General features: G+C 42.5%; 1 long non-coding RNA gene across 1 annotated transcript; it reads left to right on the top strand.

The window, feature by feature from the left end:
- The first annotated feature begins 524 nt into the window (after nucleotides 1-524).
- LOC119057228 (uncharacterized) lies at nucleotides 525-9741 on the top strand. Its single transcript, XR_005084039.2, has 3 exons — nucleotides 525-766; nucleotides 3021-3112; nucleotides 9508-9741. It is a non-coding gene; the product is annotated as an uncharacterized LOC119057228 (long non-coding RNA).
- The last annotated feature ends 1815 nt before the right edge of the window (nucleotides 9742-11556 follow it).

The raw sequence follows: 11556 nt of genomic DNA, 5'->3' as shown, positions 1-11556 counted from the left end.
TAAGTGAGTTCAGGACCTGGAGCAGTGGTGTTTTAGAAATCAGAAGTATTTTGTAAGTAAAATTGTGCCCCTTGTAGGTTATCTGAGGAACTCACAATGTGGCAAATGTCCACATTTTCAAAAAAGAGAACATTTGATGGTGAGTTATAGAATCTAAAAGAGTAAGATTGTAGATTCTAAGTAATTTTAAGAAATGATTATTGCAAAGTGATTTATGGACAGTGAAAAGGGACAGTGACCCTTAGTGCTGTGGTTTATCACAGTGTGGTACAGTGTCTTAAGGTGTCATATCTTCCTTGGCTTCTGAGTTTTCATGGGTGTCTTCTTAGCCAAGGACATTCCCCTCCAGTCTTTGCAACATGGCTGGCATTTGTATTTATTTATTTTGCTGTTGTTCTTTAGCTCTCAGCCTCCAGGTTGCCTGTCCAGAGGGGAGGCGTGATTTCAGACTCTAGGGTGCAAAGTCACATGCTGTTTGTATTCTAATGGACTCTCCATCCTGCTCCATAGAGAGTAGGGTTTCTCATTGCTGTGGATAATATTTTCTCCTGGGGGATTTTTCTACACATTGTAGGTGCTTTATTAGTAATTCTTACCTCTGTTCAGTGTGTGCCAGTAACTCCCACCTTAACCCCACCCCAAGGACAGTGTGAATGGTCTCCATACAATGTGTCAAATGTCCCCTTGGAGGAAAAGTCAACCTTAGGTTGAAAACCACTGAATTTGAAGCTGTTATCATCTTTGGAACCTGAGGGATCTGTCCTTGGTAAGAAGTGTTTTTGCTAGCATTCCATGCAAATTATTTTCTAACTGCAATTGTGAGTTATTTTTGGGGGTGGTTACTTAGAAGTATATTTCATAATTTGTAAATATAAGTGCTTTCTAGTTATGTGTTGTTACTGATTTCTTGATTAATGGCAGTGAAAGCAAAAAATATATACATGTTTATATATACACATCTATGTGTGTATATACATATATAAATATATAAAAATATGTAAATATATATAAATTTCAGTCCTTTAAAGTTTGTTGGAACTTGCTTTAGACCACATTATGGTCAGTTTTAAAAAAAATTCCCAGGGTGCTTGGAAAGCATCTGTAATTTCCAGTTTTGGGGTGCAGTGAAGTACTTATGCACACTGAATGCCATTTTTTCTCATGTTATTTTTAAAATATTTTTACTATTTTTGTGGGCTTTATTGGCTCTGAAACAGAATCTGAATGATAGAAGTTGGTTAAATCTCCTATTATGATAGTTAATTTGTGTATTTTCCATGCAGCTCTGTTTCATATAACTTAGAGTTTATGTTATTAAGTGAATAAAAAATTTGGAACTAACTGGTACATTGAACTTACTGATATGAAATACTTGTCTTGATTTGTAGTAGTGGTTCATTTTTTGCCTTCAAGTCTACTGTCTGTTATATAGTTTTCATTTGGTTCATGTTTGTATAGTATATTTTTTCCCATTCTTTCACTTTAGATCTCTTGGTATGTTTTAGATAGTGCTACAGGAAAATGAAGCAACCAGACACTGAGGGATTCTGGAGTACGAGGTTTATTAACGTGCACGAGCGCAGAGGAGTCAATCTCCAAATTTTGATCCCTGAACAAAGGATTCTTGGGGTTTATATAGTCTATGGGGTCTTCCTGTCTACGTAGCAAAGCGGGATACAGAAGCGGAATTCGGAAGTTAGTTCTAGCTACGTGGCAGAAGCAAAGTACAAAGGCTAAATGTGAAAATTAGTTCTAACTGCAGGGGTGCTAGCCCTAGCCCTTGTGACTATCCTGCTGTTTGCTTTTCCCAGACGGCCTTATCGCTCTCCCAGGGCGCTTGGGATTTGGGTGAACAAAGGTCTTCCAAAGCTTCCCACTTCAATAGCTCTCAGCAATTTATGTTAGTGATGAGTGGCTATTGAAATCAGTTAAAGAATTGATTTTGGTGGAGGATGTAATATAGGGGGCCCCACATTTTTTCCCATTCAGTTGTTCTAACACCTTTTATTACATCTCAGATATTTGTGATATTTGAGATATTTGTGATGTCTGTATTTTTCCCACAGATCTAAGGATAGATCTTTGTTGTAGAGAATGACCACGGCACCTCACATCATTGCTGCCCCATTTATGCTCTTCTGTGGGTTAGGGTTTCTGACTTTCTCCTGTGCGTGAGGTTGTCCTGGCTGTGTATGTTTTACATTTGGCTATTTTTATTTGCTAATCTGTGTCATACCTGTTGAATTATTAGAGCAGCCCAAAGATTCTTGAGGTTCCAGGAAAGGTTGTTTCCCCACCATGTAAGCAAGCAGTCAGGTATTTAATATGAGGTGAATTTGGGGAGTACATGCATGTCACCATTTACTTAAGTAAGATTTAACAATTTAAGTGAAGTAACTGATTCTCAAAACTGAATGACTATGTCAGTGAAATAGGGAACAATGTACTAATGTAGCTCTTGGATATAAAACTTCTATGTGAAGTATCAGGGGCGGTCATGAGAGGGCCAGCATTTTGCACTTGGCATGTTGATGTGAAACTGGCCATTAGGAAAGGGGACACTGAGAAATTCTTTAGGATTGTCATCTCATTTCTTCCTAAGAGATTTAGTTGCCACAGTTTGGTTTAGGAAGAAAGCTTCAGCACAATCACCTCAGCTTCAGATAGTAAGACTCCTAGCAAGAGCTTGTTGACCCTCTTACTGTACTCCTTGTGTCTTAAAGTTGTGGGATTTGCTCAACAGAAATCAACCTGGACGGTATGCTGCCTTCTTTTCTAAATTACCTGGATGTCCCTCCACTTGACCTTTGAAATCTCAGACTCTGTTCTTCCATTTTTCAAAATTCCCCATGTACTCAGTATTACCTCATTATGTTTGGTATTCATTTTAACATGAATTTCCCTTGCCCATGTAGTAGATGTTGAATTCCTCCCATCAATCAGATTATGTGAATTTGATTGTTATTCCAGCTGTTAGAACTTAGAAGGTATGACAAAAATAAATTTTTATTCCCTCACAGGTTTTGTAAGTCGGCCGTGTGACATTCATGGCCAGGACACTAACATCTGGAAAGTGCAGCCTCTGAGAGATCATGGACATCTCCCGGCAAGAGTAAGCATTATTATTATTTTTTGCTCTGTCAGCCTTTTTGGTCTATTTCTACAGGGCTTGGTATAATTTAGTAGTGCTGGGAGTTATTTTCTTCCATTGTACACCTACATTGCCATGAAAATCTTTTTTGAGGCCAGCTGCTCGGACTTAGGAGTCAAGAATCGGTGCTTTATTGGCTCCTGGCTCTGTTTACATTGTGAGGACTTGGTTCTGCTCCTGCATCTGGCAAGTGGGCTCCATTGTCCAGCTTCAGCTCTGGGGTCTGGCTGTGGGGTCCTGGTTCCAGATCTGGGTTCTGTCTCCTGGGTCTGTGTTCTGGGGTTGAATCTGTGTCTGTGTGTCTGGGATCTGGAGTCTCTTCGGGTCTGGCTTCGTTGATATGGGAAGCTTTGAAGAACCTTTGTTTAACCTCTATTTGCCCAGGCCCCAGGCACCCTGGGGAGAATGATGGGGCTGTCTGGGATAACTAAACAACGGTGCATTAGCTAGGGCTCAGATTAGCACCCCTGCTGTTAAAAACTGACCTTTGAATTTAGCCTTTGTACTTTACTTTCGCCTCATAGCTGGGACTGACTTCTGCATTCCTGCTTCTGTATCTTGCTTTACTGCCCCGAAGGTCATGTAAACCCCAAGAATCCTTTGTTCGGGCCTCAGAATTTGGAGACTGACTCCTCTGAGAGCACGTGCACGTTAATAAACCTCGTACTCCAGAAACCCTCGGTGTCTGGTTGCTTTATTTTCCTGCAACATCGTGTCCTGGGTGGGTGTGCGTGGTCTATGTGCAGCTCTGACTCTTAGCTCTGATGTGTGGAATCTGGGGTCCAGCATTTGCTATCAGTCCCTGGTGTCTGGGGTCTGGCATTCAGGGTCCATGGTCTGGCCTGGGTCGTGGGGACAGTTTTGGGATGGGGGGCGGGGTCTGAGGTTCAGCTTTTGGTTCTGAGTCTGCTCTGGGGCCCAGGTTCTGGAGTCTAGGGCCTGTGTCTGGTTCTGAGTCTGTCTGTGACATCTGGTGTCTGTGAACTGATGGTCATTGGCTCCAAGTCAATGCCAGCAGGAGTTCCAGCGTTGGGGTGTGGGGAAGAAGGAAACTCTGTTTAGTGCAAATAGCTCCGTTTTGGTACTAATGGATGTGAGTGCTGCATGGCTGTTAGGAAGCTCAGTGTTGTTCAGGTGAATCATGAAGCAGCCCCTGTGTGGGTCAGCCCAGTGCTGCTGCTGCTTAGTTGTGAAGCGTCTTGGTTATGAGGGCCCCAGCCCAAAGTGAGGCAGCCCCAGGGCAAGTTCCCCCTCAGGCTGTGCTGCCCAGCAGGGCTCTGCTCATTCAGGTCTGGTCCTGTCATTTCCTCTCTGTTCAGCTGCATTTGCACACAAAGAAGCACACTTTGGAAGAGGGGCCCCTCTGAGTGAGGAGATCAGCTGGGGAAGCAGAGAAAAGGCCTCTGGTGTTGTTTCCACAACAGTCTAGGTTATTATTGCTCTTAAATTATGCCAAATTTTCCTCTTGTACTGTTTTTTTTCCCAAACTGAGAATGGTTTTTTCTTTGTGGCAGTTTACTTGAATTATACGGAAAAATAAAAATAAATTCAAAATCCCACCCAAACAGGTAATAGCTGCTATTGTTTTAAGTATATGTCCTTCCAGACATCTCTCCTTGTCTATTTCCTTCTTCTACTTTCTCTGGATTTAATTTATTTTTCTTGGTTTGTAATATGGATGCAAAACATGTGAATTTTCAACTGTTTCCCCCTAATGTGCAGATTTATTCCTACATTTTCCCATAGGTTTTTAAAGTATTTTAATATTGTTCAGTTGAAATTATTTTTTTAACTCCAATTGTGATTCGTTTGGAGGATTACTTAGAAGTGAATTTCATAACTTCTAAATGTAAGAAGTTTCTGGTGACCTTTACAGCTAATTTCTAGATTATCTACAATAGGAGCCAGAAACTTCATGTAATTTTAATTTTTTGAAAAATTTGTGAAACTTCATTACAATGTGGTCAATATTAAAAAAGTTCTAACTGTGCATCTCTGCTGTCAGCTCGTAGTCATTTTGGGAATAACACCTTAGGGCAGTTCATTAGGAAAAGTTGTGCGTAGTGGGTTATCTGTGAATGCTGAATCCAATTTGTTGCTCATGGTGTTTCTTATATCCTCACTGAATTTTTTAAGGTGGTCTCTGAAAGGTTTTCCTTAGGCTCCTCTGAGAAAGAAATGCTAGTCAGCCACAAAGTCAGGCAATAAAGAGCTTTATTGGGGTTTGTGTGCCCAGGCGAGGTTCCCTGGTCTGCAGAGTGGGGTTGGGGAAGTCGCCTTGCGAATAGGGAAAATGGCAGGGTTTTACTTTCATGGGCTCCCTGTGGGAGCTGGGGATTGGTCTCCTCCGGACAAAGCAGCATTTTCCTCTGACTCCAGGTTGCTCTGCAGATAATCTGTTTTGGCAAAGCCCACACTTCCGGCTCTCTGGTTTGACGTCAGCCGTCTTTTCCGGATTGTAGTCTGGCCGCCATTTTTATTGTAGTCCAGTCGCCATGTTATCCTACCCTTCCCATCCTGACAGTCTCTTGTTTCTGAAACAGGTATGCTGTATTTCTGATGAGAGGGGTTTGTTAAATCTATTATGACTATACATTTTTGTTTGTGTCTCTGTTGTATATAATTTAAGTTTATGACATTGTTTATGCATTTGGATCTTCTTGGTAAAATAAACTCATTGATATGAAGTGCCCGCCATCTCTAGTCATGCTTGTTACCTTGAAGTCCACTGCATGTTATTATGTAATTTTCCTGTGGTTTATGTTTGCACAGTAGCGGGTGGGGCAAAAGTAGGTTTAGAGTTGTGAGGACGAAAAACAAAGTTTATTGTTGTGTTATTATTTAATAATTATGACATTATTGTCCATGTGAACAACTGTAAAGCTGCTTTTGCACCATCCTGTGTGTCTTTTTTCATTCTTTCACTTTCTATGTTTTTTCACCCCATGTTTTAGATCATTCATATTTTCTCCCAGTTTGTGTCTTGTCCTTTTATTATCTGAACTTTTTCAGAGTATTCAATTTCATAAAGTATTCATTATCAATGTATTGCTTCATTACACTGAATGTCCACCAGCGTACCTGATTTCTGGCTGGTTTTGTTTACATGGACCACTAAAAATCAAACCTACAGGTGAGGGGCGGGGTCTAAGGTCAGAGGCAGGACTGGGCTGGAGGTGAGAGGGGGCCACAGATTGGGTGGGGCTAGTGGGAGGGAAATTTAGGCTGGCAGGTGTGAGGGGTGGGCCGTTCTGGTGGAGAGATGAACAACTACACATACTAGAGGTTAGATGCTGCCGGCTGCTGGTCTCCATGGTCACCAGGTGATGCTCACAGCCTAACTGTGATGCAAGTAATGCAGTCCAGGGGCAGGAGGTGAGCTGTATGTGTGTGGGGGCAGATACAGCCACCCTGGGGGGGGGGCAGGAAAGGGAGGCCAGACTGTTTCTGGGGTACATGTCTCAGGTACCATTTAACTACTTCCTGTGGGACCACTTTCTATGTTTATCTAGATATTTCTGTTGTGGATAACTTTGGTAAATGGATATACAAAGATAGTCATTTTTTAACCCCACAACAAGATGATATTTTTCATTTGTTCAAGTTTCTGCTATTACATAGCAATTTCCAATTTCATTCATACAAATCCTGTACATTGTTGTTAAGTTTATTCCCAGGGTTTTCTTTTTTGCTACTCAATGTTCCCATTGAACATTTTTTCTTTTTTGCTACTCATATGAATGTCTTCTGTTTAGAAGGGAGTATTCAAGCTCTTTAAAAATATCAATGTCTGTCTGGCTGGTGTGGCTCAGTGGACTGAGTGCTGGCCTGTGAATCAAAGGGTCACCAGTTTGATTCCCAGTCAGGGCACATGCCTGGGTTGCAGGCCAAGTCCCCAGTAAGGGGGCATGTGAGAGGCAACCACGCACCGATGTTTCTTTCCCTCTGTTTCTACCTCCCTCCCCTTCTTTAAAAATAAATAAATAAAATGTTTAAAATAATATAGGTGTCTCTTCATCAATGAGTCATACAGTTCTTTGTTGTGGAAGAAAGAGTCTGATCGGAAGTATAATGTGGAACCATTCACTTCAGTTCCATGGGTGGTCTTCTTACTCTGCAAATAGCTTCTCCTCCGCCTACAATATTTCAATCAGGAGGACATCACATTTACTCATTTACTTTCATCAATTTTTCTTTCAAAGCGTATACCTCGTTATGCCAGCAGCAACCTCATGTATCTCATGTCTAACGTGCATCATCATTGCATCATTTGTTTGATGTAATATAACTTTTTTATAGAAACCTGCTTTATGGTTTTAGACTTGAGATGATTACATTTCAAGGGGTTTACAGGTTTAAATAGGAGGACACACTGTTCTCAGTGGTATGATGTCCAGAGTCAGGCATCTGGAGTCAGGGACAGGCTTTGGACTCCCAGTCTGCTGTCTGGTGTATGACATGGTTCGGGGTTGGGATTAGGGGTTGGGGTTGTGGTGGATGCTATGACTTGTCTTAACTTCAGTTGAAACCATCCTGTTGCACTGTATCATCATGGGTGTCCTATAAGTATGTGATAAAAAAAATGTCACCACAAGTGGTGAGTGTATGGTTGGCCATTTTCACAGTGAAGATGCATGCAGATAAGCAACATTTTTGGGCTTTGTCATTTCAAGGAAGATACAAGTGCAAGGGTAAGGCAAGAAAAGATCTCTGGTGTGTGTGGAGAAAGTGCTGTGACTGATGGAACGTGTCCGAAGTGGATTGCAAAGTTTCATGCTGGAGATTTCTCCCGCAGGCGGGCAGACCAGGTGACGTGGAAGGCCCTCAACAGCAGATGTTCCCTGAGGACAGAGTATGTCATGGCAGGCAGGAGACAGGCAATGAGTTCAAAGTGTCCTCATCAGGCTTTGAAGATCATTTGCACCAGCTTGGTTTCATTCATCGCTTTGCCATTTGGGCTCCACAGGAGTTCAGCGGGATGGTGGGGGACCCTTTATGAGTGGATTTCCACAAGTGGTTCTTCACTGAAACATAAGGAAAATGTTCCATTTCCATGAAGATTGTGTGTGGAGGGGAAGGATGAATCTGTGGTTTTTGAGAATAATGTGGAATGGGAGAGATTGAGGGGAAAGAAAGGAACCACCACTCACCAAAATCATATTGTGTAAGATTTCAAGGCTGTGATGATGGTTGAACCTTGTGATAAAATCGGGCAGGTAAAAACTTCAGTTTGGCCCCCCACGGTCCCCCACCGCCACACACCAACCCCATCCAATCACTTTGGTCGTGCATACTTGCCTTTATGTCATTGAAAACAATGTTGTTAGATTGCTGCACCAGGACAGGTGGTTTACCAGCTTGCATTTTAAAAAATCTGAATACAACCAGTGAATGTGTGTGTGTCCGTTTTCCCACTGAAGATGGAATAACATGGGCGACCTATTGGGTCCTTTTGGGTTTGTCATTTCAAGAAAGGTAAAAGTGTCACTGTAAGGTAAAGAAAATTTGTGGTGTGTGTGGAGATGTTGCCGTGAGTGACACCACATGTCCGAAGTGGATGGTGAAGTGTCACGCTGGAGATTTCTCACGTGCAGTGGCCCTATGGGTGTGGCAGACCAGTTGCAGTGAAGGGCGGAGGTTCACTGAGGACAGACCATGTCATGGCCTGTGGGAGACAGGCAACATACTCACAGCACCCTAATCAAGTGTCAAAAATCATTTGCAGCAGCAGAGTTAGGTCCATCGCTTTCAAGTTTGGGTTTCACAGAAGTGAAGCGGGGAGGAGGCGGGACCTATCTTGACCAGATATCCACATGAGGTTCTCTGCTGAAAGATAAGGCAGATGTTACATTTCCAAAACTAAATTGTGAGGGGGAATGAATCATGGGTATTTTACAATAGTGTGGAATGGGAGGGATGGAGGGCCAGTCAAGGAACCACCACCATCTTCCTTCAAAGGGCGGTCTTCATGCAAATGAGGTGAGGTTGCCCTTGGAGTGGATTTTGACGGAGTCCTGCAGTAGGAGCTGTTTATGGAAATCCACGAACTACCACAGGGTCAAAAAGAAACAAAATAAGTAAAATACAAAAAAGTAGGACTGCTCTTATTTCACTTGGTTGCCCTTTTGGGCTTGTCTTCATGCTGGTTTCCTCCACATTGGATAATAAAGAAAACTTATTAAAACTGTTGCATGTTTATATGGGTATTTTGATAATGAAGGTGGACGAAGCCAAGGTTTTGGTACACTAGGGTTTGTCAATGGAAGAAGGGTGAAGATGTCAGAGAAACCAAAGAAAAGATGTGGAACATGGAGAAAGTGCTTCGATTAATCTAACGTGTCCTAATTGCCTCATAGGTTGATGTTGGAGATTTGCCAGGGTTCTGAACACATCGGATGGTCTAGTTGCTGCTGAGGCCATCCAGTCCACATGTTGCCTGAGGACCAACCCCATGAGGCCACGCAGGAAACATACTCAACATACCCAAATCCCTTGCTGAAAATCACTGGCACCAGGATGTTTATGTTCATCGCTGGGTTCGACAGCAGTGGACCGGGAAGAATACCTCAAGCAGCATTCGTGACAGCATTTCTACACGGGATGTTCTTCGTGAAGGTAAGGAAAGCGTCGTTCCAACACAAATAGGTACATGAACACTAGACACATTACACGAACATGGCACAGGAGAGACCATGGGGCAGAAGAAAGGACACAGCAGCTGACACTCACACAGGTGGACTTGCTTCGAGGAAGCTGTATTTCTGTGAGCAATAGGTTATGGGCCTGGTGGGGGTTGGAGAAGGGGAGAGGCTAAGGGCTAGAGTCAGAATCAGGAGTCAAGGGTCAGGGGTCTGGCACAGGCTTGGTGATGGGGTTGGGGATAGGGGTTAGGGCCAGGGCCAGGGTCAGGGTCAGGGTCAGGGTCAGGGTCAGGGTGACTTCTCCTCCTCCCCCAGAGGCATCCCATTTCTCTGTGAAACTCTAGATTATTTCTCATCAAAGAGTCAAGTGGTCTCCTACTCATCTGCCTGTTCCCATTTTTTTGCTGGATTCTATGCCCAGACAGGATGAGAACATGGGTGCACACCTGTCGCCTGTCCTGTAACTTAGTCCACACCTGTGTTCCATGCAGGGAAGTGACCCTGGTGACAGAACATGTGAGGTTGGGGATCGAAGCACAGGGTTAGAGAAGAATTACACAAGGATCCCCCCAAAAGTGGCCCTCACATCTTGCTTCTTTACCTCCAAATCCACAGTGACAATGCCCTCATATACTCTGCTCTGTCACAGTCCATGAGAGGCAGTGTGGTGTATGAGAAGCAGATGGGAGTTGTCTCCACAGGCCCCGTGGGACTAGGCCACAGGCCATACACTTCATTTTTACTGCTGTTTTTAAACACAACACTTGCTTTTTAAAAACTAAGATTATTTTAATGCTGTTTTCTTTAGCCACGCAGAAGCTTTTTAAGTTGACGAGGTTCCATTCGTTTATTCTTTCCTTTATATCCCTTGCTCTAGGGGACATATTGGTGAAAATTTTGCTGCGTGGAATATCTGAGATTTTCCTGCCTATGTTCTCCTCTAGGACTTTTATGGTGTTGTGACTTAAGTCTTTTATCTACGTTGAATTTATTTTTGTGTATGGTGTAAGTTGGTGATTGAGTTTCATATTTTTTTTTTGCATGTAGCTGTCCAGATATTCCAACACCATTTGTTCAAGGGGCTACTTTTACTCCATTTTATGCTTTGGCTCCCTTTTTCAAATATTAATTGGTCATAGAGACTTCAACTTATTTCTGCGCCAGTTTGTTCCATTGGTGTATGTGTCTGTTTTTATACTGGTACCAGGCTGTTTTGATTACAGTGGCCTTGTAATACAGTGTGATATCAGGAATTGTGATCCCCCTACACTATTCTTCTTTCTCAAAATTGTTGCAGGTATTCTGGGTCATTTATAGTTCCATACACATTTTTGAAATGTTTGTTCTATGTCTGTGAAATATGTCATTGGTCCTTTAATAGGGATTGTGTTGGATCTATAAATTGCTTTGGGTAATATGGACATTTTGATGATGTTAATGCTTCCAATCCATGAGCATGCTACATGCTTCCATTCGTTTGTATCTTCCTTAATTTCTTTCTTCAGTGTTGTGTAGTTTTCTGAGTGCAGGTATTTTGCATCCTAGTGCAATGGACTTAAAGGAAAGAATAAACAAACGGGAACTCATCAAATTAAAAAGTTTCTGCATGGCTAAAGAAAACAGCATTATAATGAAAAGAGAACCAGCTATATGGGAAAACATATTAGCCAACGATACCTTGGACAAGGGTTTCATCTCGAAAATATATAAAGAACTCACACAACTCCACTCCAAGAAGGCAGATGACCCAGTTAAAAAGTGGGC

The sequence above is a fragment of the Artibeus jamaicensis genome, unplaced genomic scaffold (assembly GCF_021234435.1).
Source record: "Artibeus jamaicensis isolate MK-2021 breed Jamaican fruit bat unplaced genomic scaffold, CSHL_Jam_final contig_2117, whole genome shotgun sequence".
In the NCBI taxonomy this organism is placed as follows: domain Eukaryota; kingdom Metazoa; phylum Chordata; class Mammalia; order Chiroptera; family Phyllostomidae; genus Artibeus; species Artibeus jamaicensis.
Note: the sequence above shows the minus strand (reverse complement) of the source record. Positions and strands in the feature narration are given on the sequence as shown.